This window comes from Equus asinus, chromosome X, assembly GCF_041296235.1.
Source record: "Equus asinus isolate D_3611 breed Donkey chromosome X, EquAss-T2T_v2, whole genome shotgun sequence".
NCBI classification, from domain to species: domain Eukaryota; kingdom Metazoa; phylum Chordata; class Mammalia; order Perissodactyla; family Equidae; genus Equus; species Equus asinus.
In genome coordinates, this window is record NC_091820.1 from 113,642,227 (window position 1) to 113,656,728 (window position 14,502).

Here is a 14,502-nt window from a genome sequence, read left to right on the forward strand (position 1 = left end):
GTGCCAACAGAGTAGTCTCGCAACTATTGTAAAAGGGACATTTCAGTCATATGTGAAACATCCTCTTTCGGGGTGTATAACCACTCTGTGCACCCCACTTCTTTGGTGCCCTTTCTTCCTTCGGGAAGAAAGGCCCCGGCCCATGGTGCTCACATTTTAGCTCAGAATAAACTCTCCCAAATTTTCATTTATAGATTGGTTATGGATTATTTTCATCGACAATTACTTCCTCAGGATCAATGATCAGCTCTGGCATTTGGGAGCGGGGAGGCAGCTAAAGGGAATGCTACTGTGTTGGCCTTGCTTTCTTACTGCTCCAGATGTAGCACATCCTATCTGTTCCTAGGTACACATGTTACATGATGTTCTCTGGAATCCTGTATCAGTTAAGGTTTGCTCTTTAACAAGTTACATCAAAACTTAGTAGCTTAAAATAACTACCATTTATTTAGCTCACAACTCTGTGGGTAAACAATTTGGGCTGGACTCATTTATGCATCTACAGTCAGCTGGCAGTCAAAGACCTCATTCACATGTCCAGAGACTGGCTGACTGTTGGCTGGGATGAGAGAGTAACTGGACCATGTGTCTTTCATAATCCAACAGGCTGATCACAGAGTTATCAGGAGTTCCAACAGAAGCAAGAGAAGGGAAATGCCAATATGTAAGCACTCTTTCAAGTTTCTACCTGTGACCACATTTTATGTTGTCTCATTGGCCAAATCAAGGAACACAGGGAAGCTTGGAGTAAATATGAAAGGTGCTATCAAAGAGTGTAGAAATAGGAAGGCATGAATAAATTAGAAGTCTTTACTGCATCAACCTGTCACAAATGGAAATTGCTTGTCTTATGGATATTTAGCTCCCACTTAGCTCTCTTGTGCTGATAAGCCAGTGAGACATATTACATATCCCAATCCATGGCAGAGACTGCTCATATCATACACAGAATCCTCTTATTCTGGCTAAAAGCATCTTAGAAACACGTTGGCTCACTTTCTCTTTCAGATAGCTTTCCCACTCAATTCAAGAGACCACAGGACCTTTTCGTATGGTCTCCCATGTCCCTAGAGGGTTCAGAAAACAGGGATTGGGGTTTGTCAGGTAGTAAGAGTAGTGGAGACTTCTCTTGCCTAGGCCTGTCATACGGTACAGCTCTACTGTAAGACTGTTGCATTGAATTGAAGGAAAATGGATTGCTCAGCCAGACTTCTCAGCTCACTGGTATCCACCCAGGATGTAAAGCTTACATCCTTCCTGCTTTCATTTCCTTAACCTTTAAGTGGAATCTCCATCATGTTTTACCACCCTTAGATTTGGCCTAACAGGATAGAGGGACAGAATAGAAGGACTACCAAATACATGTCTCTCTTCCTATCTCTCCAAAACCCTCTGCTCTTATCATTCTCAGCTTGAAAGGTCTTTTTTATGTGTGCATGTATGTACACACACACTCGCACGTGTGTTGCACATGTGATGGGTGCAGAGAGAGTATGAAAAGGCAGGAGAAAACCTATTCAGATTGATCTTGTATTCTTCCTAACTTTTTCGCAATTATACTTAAACCAGTGGCTTTTCTTTTTCGAGTTCAGTGGCTAAAAATTTGCCACCTTCATTTTTGGAGTTTATCCTAATTACTATCCCTATGAATTCTGAATCTTTATACACGGGAGCTATTATCTTGGATGCACAGATTCTGGTCAAAGACTTAGTTCCCCTCTTAATTCTGCCATAACCAAAGGCAGCGCCTCGACAGAGCACAGATGAGTCTTGCAGTGGCCTTGCATAACTTGGGGGGGGGAGCAGTGGGGGGGAACACCTATGTTGAAGAGTCCAAATTGCAATGATTTACTAGGGAGAAAAATGTAGAGGCATAATATCTTAAAGTATTAACGGATGCGTTTTCATTCTCTTTTTACCCCTCATTACCCCTCAACATTTCCCATTAAAATTAGACCTTGAAGCTGAGACTTATTACCTCAGGCAAGTGCCCAATGCATAAAACAAAGAGTCACATTCTTGGAGTTTACTTTGGATTTAGACCTCTGAAACCCTTGACAGAGCCACTGTCTCAACAGATAAAGCTTTGGATTACAAAACCAAAGATTTTTGAGAGAAAAAAAGGTTTTGAGTTTCAAAAGTTTGAAGACAGTGCAAAGCTCAAAAGTTATCTCATAAACAAGAGAGTTGGGAAGAATTTATGATGAAGGAAGAGTCTATTTTCCATATCCAAAATGAAATTGTTAAACTGGCTGAGGAAAGGAAGAGAGTTGAGACTAATTTCTGGGAAAAGGGGTAATGGAAAGCCCAGAAATGTTTGAGTAATATTGAGAGCAGAGACCGATGCTTCACTTCCCTGATGAAGCTCAAGAAGGCAGAAAGTCTTGCAAAAATTGTGGCCAGACACGTCTAGATAGAGAGGGCCAGAAAGTCCTCCAAATCTCTGAAGACCCCAGAGGGTGATGGGAAGATATGCCAAAGTTATCTGTGCCCAAAAGAAGGCTACAAATGGCTGAGAGATGTGTGCGGTCCTTGTAATTTTAACAAGGAAACAACAGCAGTGAATTCCATGTCAACAGTGCAATATGTAGTTCTTTAGGTAAGACTGTGGAACTTAGAAGACACTGCAGTAGGGATAAGACCAACACCCCAAATATAATATGAGCTAAGTTCCCCTCCTCAAACACCAGAAGAAGGCAGAGAATGATCATAGACAAAATACCTTGTCTTCTACTTTGGTACTTAGATTTCACCCCATAGAATAAGTAGGGAGAAGAACAAAACCTTGGTTTTTATTGAGTTTTTACTTGAAAAAAAATGCTTAATCATAAATTTGACTACGAGTACCTTGAATTTTCAACATTAAGATTTCTGAGGCTGGGGCCGGCCCGGTGGCGCTGCAGTTAAGTTCACACATTCCACTTCTCGGCGGCCCGGGGTTCGCCGGTTCAGATCCCGGGTGCGGACATGGCACTGCTTGGCATGCCATGCTGTGGTAGGCATTCCACATATAAAGTAGAGGAAGATGGGTATGGATGTTAGCTCAGTGCCAGTCTTTGTTAGCAAAAAAAGGAGGATTGGCAGTAGTTAGCTCAGGGCTAATCTTCCTCAAAATAAAATAAAATAAATTTTTTAAAAAAAGATTTCTGAAAGCCAGTCAGAGAAAGACGAACTCTATATAACTCCACTCATAGGTGGAAGTTAGTATATTGACAAGGAGATCTGATAGGTGGTTACCAGGGAAAAGGGGAAGTGGGGGGAGGGCACAAAGGGGGAAGTGGTGTACCCACAACATGACTAACAAAAGTGTACAACTGAAATCTCACAAGGTTGTAATCTATCATAACATTAATAATTAAAAAAAAAAAAGATTTCTGAGGCTAAACAGAATGTGGGCTTCAAAACAATGTGGGGAAAGGAGAATCATATCTTTACAGACTATGAAAATCATACCTAATATAGGGTATATTAGTTTTCTATTGCTGCTGTAGTAAATCACTGCAAATTTAATGGCTTAAAACAACACAAATTTATTATCTTACAGTTTTTTAGGTCAGAAGTTCTAAAATCAAGGTGTCAACAGGGCTGCCTTCCTTCTGGAGGCTCTAGGGGAGAATCTGCTTCCTTGGCTTTTCCAGCTTCTAGAGACCAATTTTGGTCCTTGGCTCATAGCTCCTTCCTCCACCTTCCAACAGTCTAGCATTTTCAACTCTCCCCCTCCTCTCCTCCCATCGCTGCACCTCTTTCTTTGACTCAGACTCTCCTATATCTCTCCTTCCCTTATAAAGACCTGTGTGATTTATTGGGCCCACCCACATAACCCAGAATAATCTCCTCAACTCAAGATCCTTAACTTAATCACATCTGCAAAGTCCCTTTTGCCATCTAAGGTAACATTTCCAGGTTTCATGGATTAAGACATGGATATCTTTAAAGGCCATTGGGCCGGCCCCATGGTGCAGCAGTTAATTTCACACATTCTGCTTCGGCGGCCCGGGGTTCACTGGTGTGGATCCCTGGTGCGGACATGGCACTGCTTTTCAAGCCATGCTGTGGTAGGCGTCCCACATATAAAGTAGAGGAAGATGGGAAGGGATGTTAGCTCAGGGCTAGTCTTCCTCAGCAAAAAGAGGAGGATTGGCAGCAGATGTTAGCTCAGGGCTAATCTTCCTCAAAAAAATAAATAAATAAAGGCCATTATTCTGGCCTATCACACAGGATAACGTCAGCTATGACTCAAGACCCAGAAAGCCTCATCCTGATATAGATTACTTTTGGTAAGGACTCATAGAGCCAAATGCCTAGGAGCACAGTCTTCTACACAAGGCTAACGGTCAAGGATGATCTTCAGCCATTATGCATTGATATGGCCCTACCAGTCGTTCACAGCCTGTACTGATTGGTTGGCATCTGTATTTTATCAGTTGTTAAAAAATTTTGACTATCACTCCTGGTGACAATGACAAGTTGAGAAGTGCCACCCTGATGATGTGAGCAATCAGACTGAATCCCCTGAGCAAGGCAGCCTACAGAGCTACATGGGCTGAATAAGGCAGAGATCTGGATGATTAGGTGGGCAAAGGAGGTAAATAAAAATCATTATGTTTTTCTATTCATACGTCCTGGATAACACCCAAAATGCGCTAGTGTTTCCCATTTCAAAAAGCATCAAAAAGCGTGTAGTACATATTTCCATGTCCTCTTCCCTGTGACTTCTAAAGAAGTTGACTAATTCTCAGAGCCCAAGGGACATATTCATTCATTCATTCAATCAACTTTAATAAGTGTCTGCTCAATGTCAAGAGTTATTCTAGGTGCTGGAGATGCAGTGGTGAACAGTATCAGATAGTCTGGCCCAGAGTTCTCAAACTTCAGTGTGCATCAGAATTATTTAAGAAAATATAGTTTCCAGGGCTGTGATAAAAAGACAGGTTCCTGAGCTCCTCCCTCAGTGAGTCTTTTTCAGAGGGTTTGAGGTACCTCAGGAATTTGCATACTATAAATTATTAACAGTTGGAAGTGAGAATGTTCTTGTGAAAAGGGCTCACTTACAGAGAGGAGCTCATCATAGTGGTAATGGCATAAAAGAATCCTCAAGGCTAATCATTTACCATTCATCTTCATTTCTGCTGACCCATCCCATGAGTTGGATCATACGAATACAATAAGACAGTTTACGTAGATGCTAACATGTCTACCATCTCCACTTAGAATTCCCATGTGGTCATTTGTTAATTTTGATCAACATTGTAAATCTCATATCATTATCTGCTTATTTATGTCAATAACTCTTGAAGTAGTCTAGATCAGAAAGCAATAAATGACTAGTCTCTAGATTAGAAGATACTCCTTATGGTTTTACTTAGAAGGAAGGCTGATTATTTTGGCTTTCAACTACTATATAAAAGACAGACTGTGCTTTATTGTGCTAGATGTCTTATTTGTGTTAATGGCTAGAACACTCAGGAAGACTGACATCTCTAGGTAAAACACGTTCACTGACAGATTCTTCTAAAGGAAATTAGCCCCCATACAGCCCTTGTTGAGTTGACAGTGAAACACATGATTCAACCTTCCTAGCTATGGTTGTTTAGAGTAGAGATGAACACTTAAACCAGGGAAGTTCAGCCATAGACTTGTAACTGACCTATGGCATGGCCTAGACTGGCATAAAGAGATCGGCCCTAAAAGAGGTAAGCTAAGCCAATAATTTCCTTTCTTGGTAGTTTAAACAAAAAGTCACAGAGGGAAAGTGTGAGTTAGCTATAGGAACTGAGATGAAATGTCATTAACAAGGCAGATCCAGGTGTTTTGCACCATAGAGCTTATACCATTGGGGGAGGGCAGAAGAACATGACGAAAAAGAACATAAAATTGAAAATTAGGCACAAGGCCTTGGAAGGGACTCATGCAAGTAAGAAGCCATGAAGCTTAAGCTCTTTAAGTAGTGGAGTACTAGAGCCAACCCATACCCATTTGTGAAAGACAGATGTCCAATTTTCAGGAATTTTGCAAGCTCATTGATGTCATGTTGGTAGCTTGAAATCAGCCATGGTGGGAATATTCAAACCACAGAAATTGGCAAATGTGACAAATCAGGACATATTCTCCCTCCCCCACCACAAGAGCTAGTTATCAAACATTTACTAGTACTTTATTGCATTCACTTTTTGATGGGAAATCAACCTCTGGCCATTAGGTATATTTTTTTGGTGGGACAGTCATTAGGAACTATATGTAAGATGAGTAAGCAGAAGATTCTAGAAGAGAGGAGGAAATAAAGCAGATTCACAGAAAGAAGCAGAGAAATAATGAGAGAGAATCCGCCCCTGAGAAAGTATCCTCTTTTCTGGAAGGTATTTTAGTTTAATTACCAGTTCCAATGAGGCCTGACTACATTGCATTTTCTTTATTTTGATTTGAGTGACACCTTCCTTTATCCCTCAAATCACCCTCTTCTTACTTGAATTAGCCAGAGTAGGCCTCTATTCCTTGCAACCAAAAGAGTTTTAACCCACAATATTAATGAGACCAAGAAAAATCAAGGATTCTTTATGAAATTGGCTTTTCAGTCACAAACTAGAGCTCTTATCCAGGCCAAGAGTCTTACAAATATATTTCATTGGATGGGAAATTATGGATGGCTAATAGCAACTCTACCTCTTTCTTGATAAATAACTATTTTGAATATAACTATAAATAACTATTTTGAAGTTTGAGATGTCGATTAGATGTTAAAATGGAGATTTCAAGCTAACAGTTATAAATCTTGAGTTTAGAGGTAAAGTCAGGGTTGGAGATGCAAATTTTGGGGTCATTGGCATATAGGCAGTACTGAAAGTCATGGGACAAGATAAAATCACTTAAAGAGAGAGTGTAGATAGAGAAGAAAAGGTGGGCCAGAATTGAGTCCTGGGGCATTTCTACATTTAGAAATAGGGCAGAGGAAAGGAGCCAGCAAATAAGATTAAGAATGAACAGGCACTAGTTATGAAGGAAATATGGTGTCCTAGAAACTACAAAAAGAAGTGGTTTCAAGAATAAGGTAGCGATCAATTTTGTCAGAAGTGCAAGAGAGGCCTAGTAAGATGAGAATTAAAAATTGGTCACTGGACTTGGAACCGGATAAGTCATTGCAGTATTAAAGACAGAAGCCAGATGGTGGTATGTTGAAGAGAGAATGGGTCATGAGAAACTGGAGATAACAACCATGAACAAATCTTTTAAAGAAGTTTTGTAATGAGAGAATCAGAAAAATGGGGTGGTATTGAAAGGGAGGGATATGAGATCAAGGGAAATACAGGAACATGTTTACATAGACAGAGGGAATATTCCATGATAAAAGGAGAACTGAGGATACAGAACAAAGAGAAGACAAATGCAGATAAAAAGTCATTGAGGAGTCACGAGGAGCTGGGATACAGAGCACAAGTGGAGGAATTGCCTTTGATAGAAACAAAGACTATACAGAAGTAGGTCAGATAGATTTAAAAGCAGAAAAGTGAGGGAACTCCCATATGATAATGTGTGTTTTGATGCGGGTGGAGTGTTTCAGAAGTTTCAGCAGAGAGGAAAAGGAATGAAATGACTGTTTCAAAGAGTAGAGCAGAAAATATGTATGCAAAGATAGTATAACAGAATTCCCAGGCAGTTGTTAAGTTTGAAATTTAAGGACACAAATTTAAAGTGAGTTAGCATGTGCATTAGTTTTCTATTGATGCTGTAACAAATTACCACAAACTTAATGGTTTAAAACAGCACAAATTTATCTCACAGCTCTGTAAGTCAGAAGTCCAATGTGGGTCTCACTGGGTTAAAGTCAAGATATGGGCAGGGCTGCCTTCCTTTCTGGAGGTTCCAGGAAAGAATTGATTTCCTTGCCTTTTCCAGCATTCCTTGGGCCACCCACATTCTTTGGTTCATGGCCACCTTCCTCCATCTTCAAATGGCAGGAGTACATCTTAGGTTGCATCTCTCTCTAGCCACAGCTAAGAAAGGTTCTCCAATTTTAAGGACTCGTGGAATTAGATTGGGCCCACCTGGATAATTCAGGCTACCTTCCCCATCTCAAGTTCTGTAACCTTGATCACATCTGTAAAGCCCTTTTGCCATGTGAGGTAACATTCACAGGTTAATGGGATTAGGGCAGGGATATCTTTGGCGGGGGGGGGGGGGGGGGGCGGGGGGGGCGGGGGGGGCATTTTTCTGCCAAGCACAGAATGATTTGTATTTTTCCCAGTAGTGTTCAGCTGCTCATGTGCAGACCTAGAATAGGCAAAGAGCAGGATATTAACAGTGTTTGGTTTTCCAAGCTAAAGTCAACTGAGAGAAAGATGGGCAAGAGTTGAAGAGGTATGCAAGGAAATGACTCTAATGATAGTTAAAATCAAGATTTTGAAGGTGGTTCAGTTTTTGGTAAGGACAGTTCAAGGATACGACCCAGAAATTGGGTTGGTCAGGCAGGATAAAGAAAAAAATCATTGGAGATGAGAAGGTCAAGAAATTGAAGAGCCAGAGGATTGGATGAACCTTCCATATGAATGTTGAAGTCACCAAGGATATTATCAGTATTAGGGAGAGAGAAGAAGAAAGTGGGTCCAATACTAAAGTGTTTATTGAATGAAAGGAAGTGATTGGTTTAGAAGATAACAAGGAAGGGTAGCAAGTGTAGCAAGTGGTAGATTAGGATGACATGACATGTAAAGGACCTGGGATGTCTAAAGGAAAAAGGAGAAATGGAAGCAAGGAGGATACCTACTCCACCTCTACTGAGAACCCAGTCCTATAAACAGATGAGGAGTCCCTACCATACAAAGGGGAGAGGTATGAAATAAGCCTGCCACCTAAAACCTAGCATTTAGGATACTTGGGGTGAGCCTCAAGAACCTACGTATTAGAACTGCAACAAAGTCCAGCTTCAGTGTCAATATTCAGGCAAATTATATGTGGCTTGAGATTCAGCCCCAGGCTTCACAAGCCCAAATGGCCAGCTACATAATTCAACAATATATTTAGTTTTCTTGAACTTGTGTAAGGTCATTAACCATGAGTCCATGAAGTTACCATCACATCCAACTGACACACCAATATCAGCAATAGAAACAAAACACACCACTTGGATTTATTGTCAACATCTGAATATTCACTTGTAAAATAGGTGAGCATTCTTGTTGAAACTTGGAGTGAAAACCTTCTTTTGTGCTTTATATATTGAAATTCTCATTAACCAGTTGAAGTATACATGTATACGTATTATTGCAGTAATAAAATGCTATAATAATTAGTGAAGATTGTGAAAGCTACTCTTCTTACATACAAAAGCAATCATTAAAGACTTCCAAATGGTTAAATAAATTGGGAAATAGACTGACAATTAATACAAATATTAAAATAGTGGATTAGCCAGATAAATTTAAGAATATTATATATTTTTGAGCCACCAAATTCTTATAAATATTTATAATTATAAAGGCAAATAATTATATAATTATTATAAAACATTATAATAGTTATAAAAGTTGAATAATGAATATTAGATTTTATGATTTTAATCTTTATAAAATTATTTGGTATACTAGTCAAATAAAATGATATTTAAAACCTCTATTTGTTTACAGTTATTTAATTCCATTTATTCCAATAAAAAAGTCATAATTTGGGCATTATGAACATCTTGTGAGAAAGAATTAAAAATGGAATGTCAATTTTGCCATCTCAAAATTTCATGAGGGAAAAAACTCCAAAATCACATACAAAACCTCCATGATAAAACATCTTTGACTCAGACAAAATAAAGAATACAGAGCAAGAATAAAGAATTATTAGAGAAAAATGGGTTACCCTATAACTGTCTTGCTCTTCTATAAACCTCAATTAAAAATTATCATCTATTTAAGGTCACCAGTGTACAGTAGAATGACCCCAGGAATAATCTAGCATCAGACAGTCCCAAGAAATTATTATTCCTACACTACAAAGTCAAACATTTTATTTGACTATTAAGTGTATAAAATAAAATTATAAAAATTAATTTGGGGGAAGAAATTTTACATTTATCCTTGTGTATCACAAGTTCATTCTATTTTGGTGATATTTGGTTTTGGTTAAGCTTTATATTGATCTTTTACTGTTTATTTTTTAAATTGAGATATAATTCGTGTACCACAATATTCACCCTTTTAAAGTGTACAAATCAGTGGTTTATAGTGTACTCACAAAGTTGTGCAACTGTCACCATCACCTAATTCCAAAACATTTTCATCACCCCAAAAAGAAAACCCATTCCCACTGGCATTCACTCTCCATTTCCCCCTGCTTTAAGCCCCTGGCAACCGCTAATCCACTTTCCGTCTCTATGAATTTGCCTATTCTGGACATTTTATATAAATGGAATCAAACAATATGTGGCCTTTTGTGTCTGGCTTCTTTCACTTGGTATAATGTTTTTAAGATTCACATGTGTTTTGGCATGTATCAGAACTTCATTCCTTTCTAGTGCTAAATAATATTCCACTACATAGATATACCATATTTTATTCATTTATTTATCACGATGTACATTTGGGTTGTTTCCACTTTGGCTCAGAGAAGTTAAATGACTTTGGGGCTATTACGAGGGAAATTCATCAGCAACATCATTTATTCTTGAGTAGCTCTTTAAAGTTCATAAGACACATTGTTTCATTTATTTCTTACAACATAACAATAAGTACTATTATTCTCATTTTAGAGATAAGGGAGCTAAAGCTCAGAGAAGTTAAATGATTTGCTTAATGTCACAGAGCCCATTAGTGGTAAAACCAGAACCCAAACTTTAACTCCAAATCCTATTCCAGTCCACTGATTACCTAATACTGCTTCTCTATCATAAAACCATTTTCATAAATTGTATGATGAGGACATTTTCCCAAATTCTTTTTGGCAGCTTCCAAGTTCTCCAAAAGCTTTAAAAGAATTTTTCTAGCTTATCTATGATGTAGCATTGTCTGGTTTCCCTGTCTATCATCAAACTCATTCAGTTAATTGTTCTGAAAGAATCAGTTTAGTCGATATGTGGCAAAAGACAATGGGGAAAGAGCCTAAAAATGTTAACTTCTATAACGTCCAACTAATAATTGCTATAGATTCCCATACTTCAGTTCTTTATCATTCTTTTTGTTGAATGTTTGTAACATCTGCTTTTACACCCTAATTGGTTCAAATTCAGACTCCTCAAGTTAGGTATTCAAAATTTTCACCAAATACTTTCATCTTTGCCCTACTCTCAACCAAAGTTTATTTGCCCATATGAACCCTGCCTTCAAGTCAAACAAGTTTCATTACTCTCCTCCTTATATATCATGCTCGCTACCATCTCAACAGTTGTTGCTCATGCTGCTCCCTCCACTGGAAATACCCTTCCTGTTTTCCCCCACAATAGAATATCTACCTCCCCTTAATGCCTGATTCAAATCCCACCTTATCCATAGAGCTTTCCCCCAACAACTGCAGTCCTCAGTGGCCTCTCTTTTCTTTGGATTCCAATTGCACCATGATAGGAAATTTTAAAAACATCAATGGGATTGTAATTCATGAATTAAAAAATGATGCATTCCAGAGGCATCCATGTTTCAGTACCATCACTACTTCTAATATTCTTGATGACTTTAATTAAATCATCAAGGTAATCTCTTTATCTCCTTCTGATAATAAAATTGAGAGTAATTTAATCATTTACAGTGAAAAATCTATTTGAAACCAAACTAACCAAAACCCTTAATTAAGTAGAATTCATTTTGCATACAACTTTTAAGATAATAAATCCAAACAAAAAAATAAGCTAATTTAATTTTTAATCACCTTCCAGTGGGTATCTTGGTCTTGGTAGATACTTAGCCTCATGTCCAATATCTGTTCCGTCCATTCTTGGAGAGTGATCACGGATTCTTCAGATGATGAGCCTGTGAACCTGCAAAAGTAAAGATGTTCACAAGATTCTACTTACTAAGTGAGGAAAGTAGACTCAGACTAAAATATTTCCAAGAACATGAGGAAAAACAAAACAGGATTTGACCTCACTAGGGCAATCAACACAGACTATTTAAAAGAAAGTGTCTGCTTCTCAAAGACAAAGACCAAGTCTTAATTTTCTTTCTCTCCCCTGATACACAGGAGAGTCTCAGTAAAGTCATCTAAATGGATTTTTTCACTAGAAACTCCCTACCCAGAGCTTTTCAATAGATCAATTTGGATGTTTGATTTAAAATTTCCTCAAAGGCTGAAAATGTCTGCTGTGAGTCTCCAATTTTACAGCTTGATTTACATCTATCTCTTAAAATTTTTTTGTAACTTCTTCCTCTTGTCCTCTCTTTCTCATTAACAGCCTTTTGGGTTTTTTTCCAGAGACCTATTGAGCATGGCACACTTTCAGTAACGTTCCATTTTTCTACTTGTTTTTAAATCAACCATATGAGCCCCCATTAAGAAGTGAAGCTCTGATGATTCTGGCTTCCACCTTTAACAGAAGAGCTCTGTTATACAGAAGAATAGAAACCTCACTCATAGATCCAGGGCTCTCCGAAGAATGGAGATCCTTTCTGTTGGTATTAGATGTAATATTGTAAAATGGAATAGTATGCACCTTCTCCAAAATTTTACCAGGCAAAAGCCCCAGTTCAGAATGCCTTTACATTAATCAGCTTTCCTGGCAGCATAATGATGCTGGAAATTAGGAAAGCAATGGAGGATTCTTAGTTGGATTTAATAGGCTCGGGCACTTTGCTAACACACTGCAGTGGATCAATTGAAGTTAATTATTATACAAGATTAAACCCAAAGCAACTACAGTACATCAAACCAATGCAAAAAGCTCTGGCTCAGGAAGGAGAAAAAACAAACAAATTCTGGAGGCGACTCTTTTCCATCCAGTCTCTAACGCACTACACTTTACATATAAACATAATAAACTAATACAATCTGAAATCCAGCATATTAAATTCTGAAAGTAAGATACAAACTTTACCTGCTATCTCAATGGGATACATAACCTGGGGACCTAAAGGAATAGCTGTGAGTTTTTTTAACATTTCTATGTATTTTTGGATAGTTGATTTGTCTTCTACTGCTTGCCCAGATTTACATTTCCACCCACCAGGGACTCAACCTTTATGATCATTGACCATTCCAAGAAAAATAAGTATCTAAGAAGGCACGGAAGCAAACAAATGGGATTTCACATTTATTCACTCCTTGAGTCACTTCAAGGAACCATCGTTAAACCTAGAATAGGTGCTTAATAAATAACTATTGATGAGTTGAGGGTTCTTTAGGTTCTTTAGGGACCTAACTAGGAGAGACAAAGGAACATATTAGCAAGGAGAAAACAATGACAAAGCACATGTATGCTAATTCATGGCCATTAAGTGATAGTGATGTACCTTTCGGCAGGACATTTTTAAAGTATCAATCAGTGCTTACTGAGAGTTTCCTTTTTCTTCTTGCCCTTCCCCTCATTGAACAGCTAAACAGTTCTGTGCTCATTTGCTTTGGCAGACAGCAGAGAGCAGAAACAGCATAAAGCAGTGGGGAGCAAAAGGCATCTCATCTTGGCATTTGAGTTTCAAAAGCCTAGCAAAGGGCTCACACATAGACAAATAAGGCTTGTGAGAAAGCAAAAATTACCCAAACCATCCCTCACAGACCAAGAAAAGATTTCCTAGGATGAGAGAACTAGGAAAAGGTGAAGAGGAAGGAATGAGAATAAAGATGGCAAATGTTCCAAGAGAGGGGTCCAGAAATAAAAAGCCACATTTGATTTCCAAGAGATAGGGAATTTAGGCCCCATTTTCAGATAAAGCCTTTTGGAGACAATAAGATATATGAGGGACAAACGGTTCTTAAATGTGTCTAGGCAGAAGGAGACTTAGCCTCAGAGAGCTTTACTACACCTCATCATGGTTCAGGAACAGCTGAGTGATTTCTGTGAGCACAAGAGTGACATGGAAGTAGCAAGGAAAAACCTTCCATGAAGATAAGAGCAAGGATTGTTTCTCCTGGTGGAGTCTATGGACCATTGATGTAGGCTCAGATGAGGCCATGGGTATCTCAGCAGATACCTACATGGGCAGATGATATTGAAGATATAATAGATCACCTCTCAATATCCTGGTACTATATGAGTTCTCCACCTACCCCTTAATAACTTAGACACTATCCAAAGGAAAGAAGTGTGAAATCCTCAAACTGACTACAATTAAGTTTCCAAATCCTGTTGGAATTAACATTTTAAATTGAAATTTATTAGAAAAATAGTTTAATTTCTTGTACACATAAGTTTGTGGACTGAGATTCATATCTGTATAACTGCAAGCACATGTGCAACAAAATATAGCCTAAAGAAGTCTTAAAAACAGGGATGGGCAAGTCATTTATTCTATAATATAGCTTTGATTAAAGACTGGTAATGGGGAACATAAAGGCAGGGGGATCTGTTGGAAATTCAGGGTCCCAACCAAAGGGTTGGAA

General features: G+C 38.4%; 1 long non-coding RNA gene across 1 annotated transcript in view; it reads right to left on the reverse strand.

Moving 5' to 3' along the window:
- Positions 1–14,502, reverse strand: part of LOC139042655 (uncharacterized) — a 127,276-nt gene that overhangs the window by 83,917 nt on the left and 28,857 nt on the right. The window contains exon 3 of the long non-coding RNA XR_011499630.1: positions 11,839–11,947. This is a non-coding gene — a long non-coding RNA (uncharacterized lncRNA). The remainder of the gene's footprint in view (positions 1–11,838; positions 11,948–14,502) is intronic.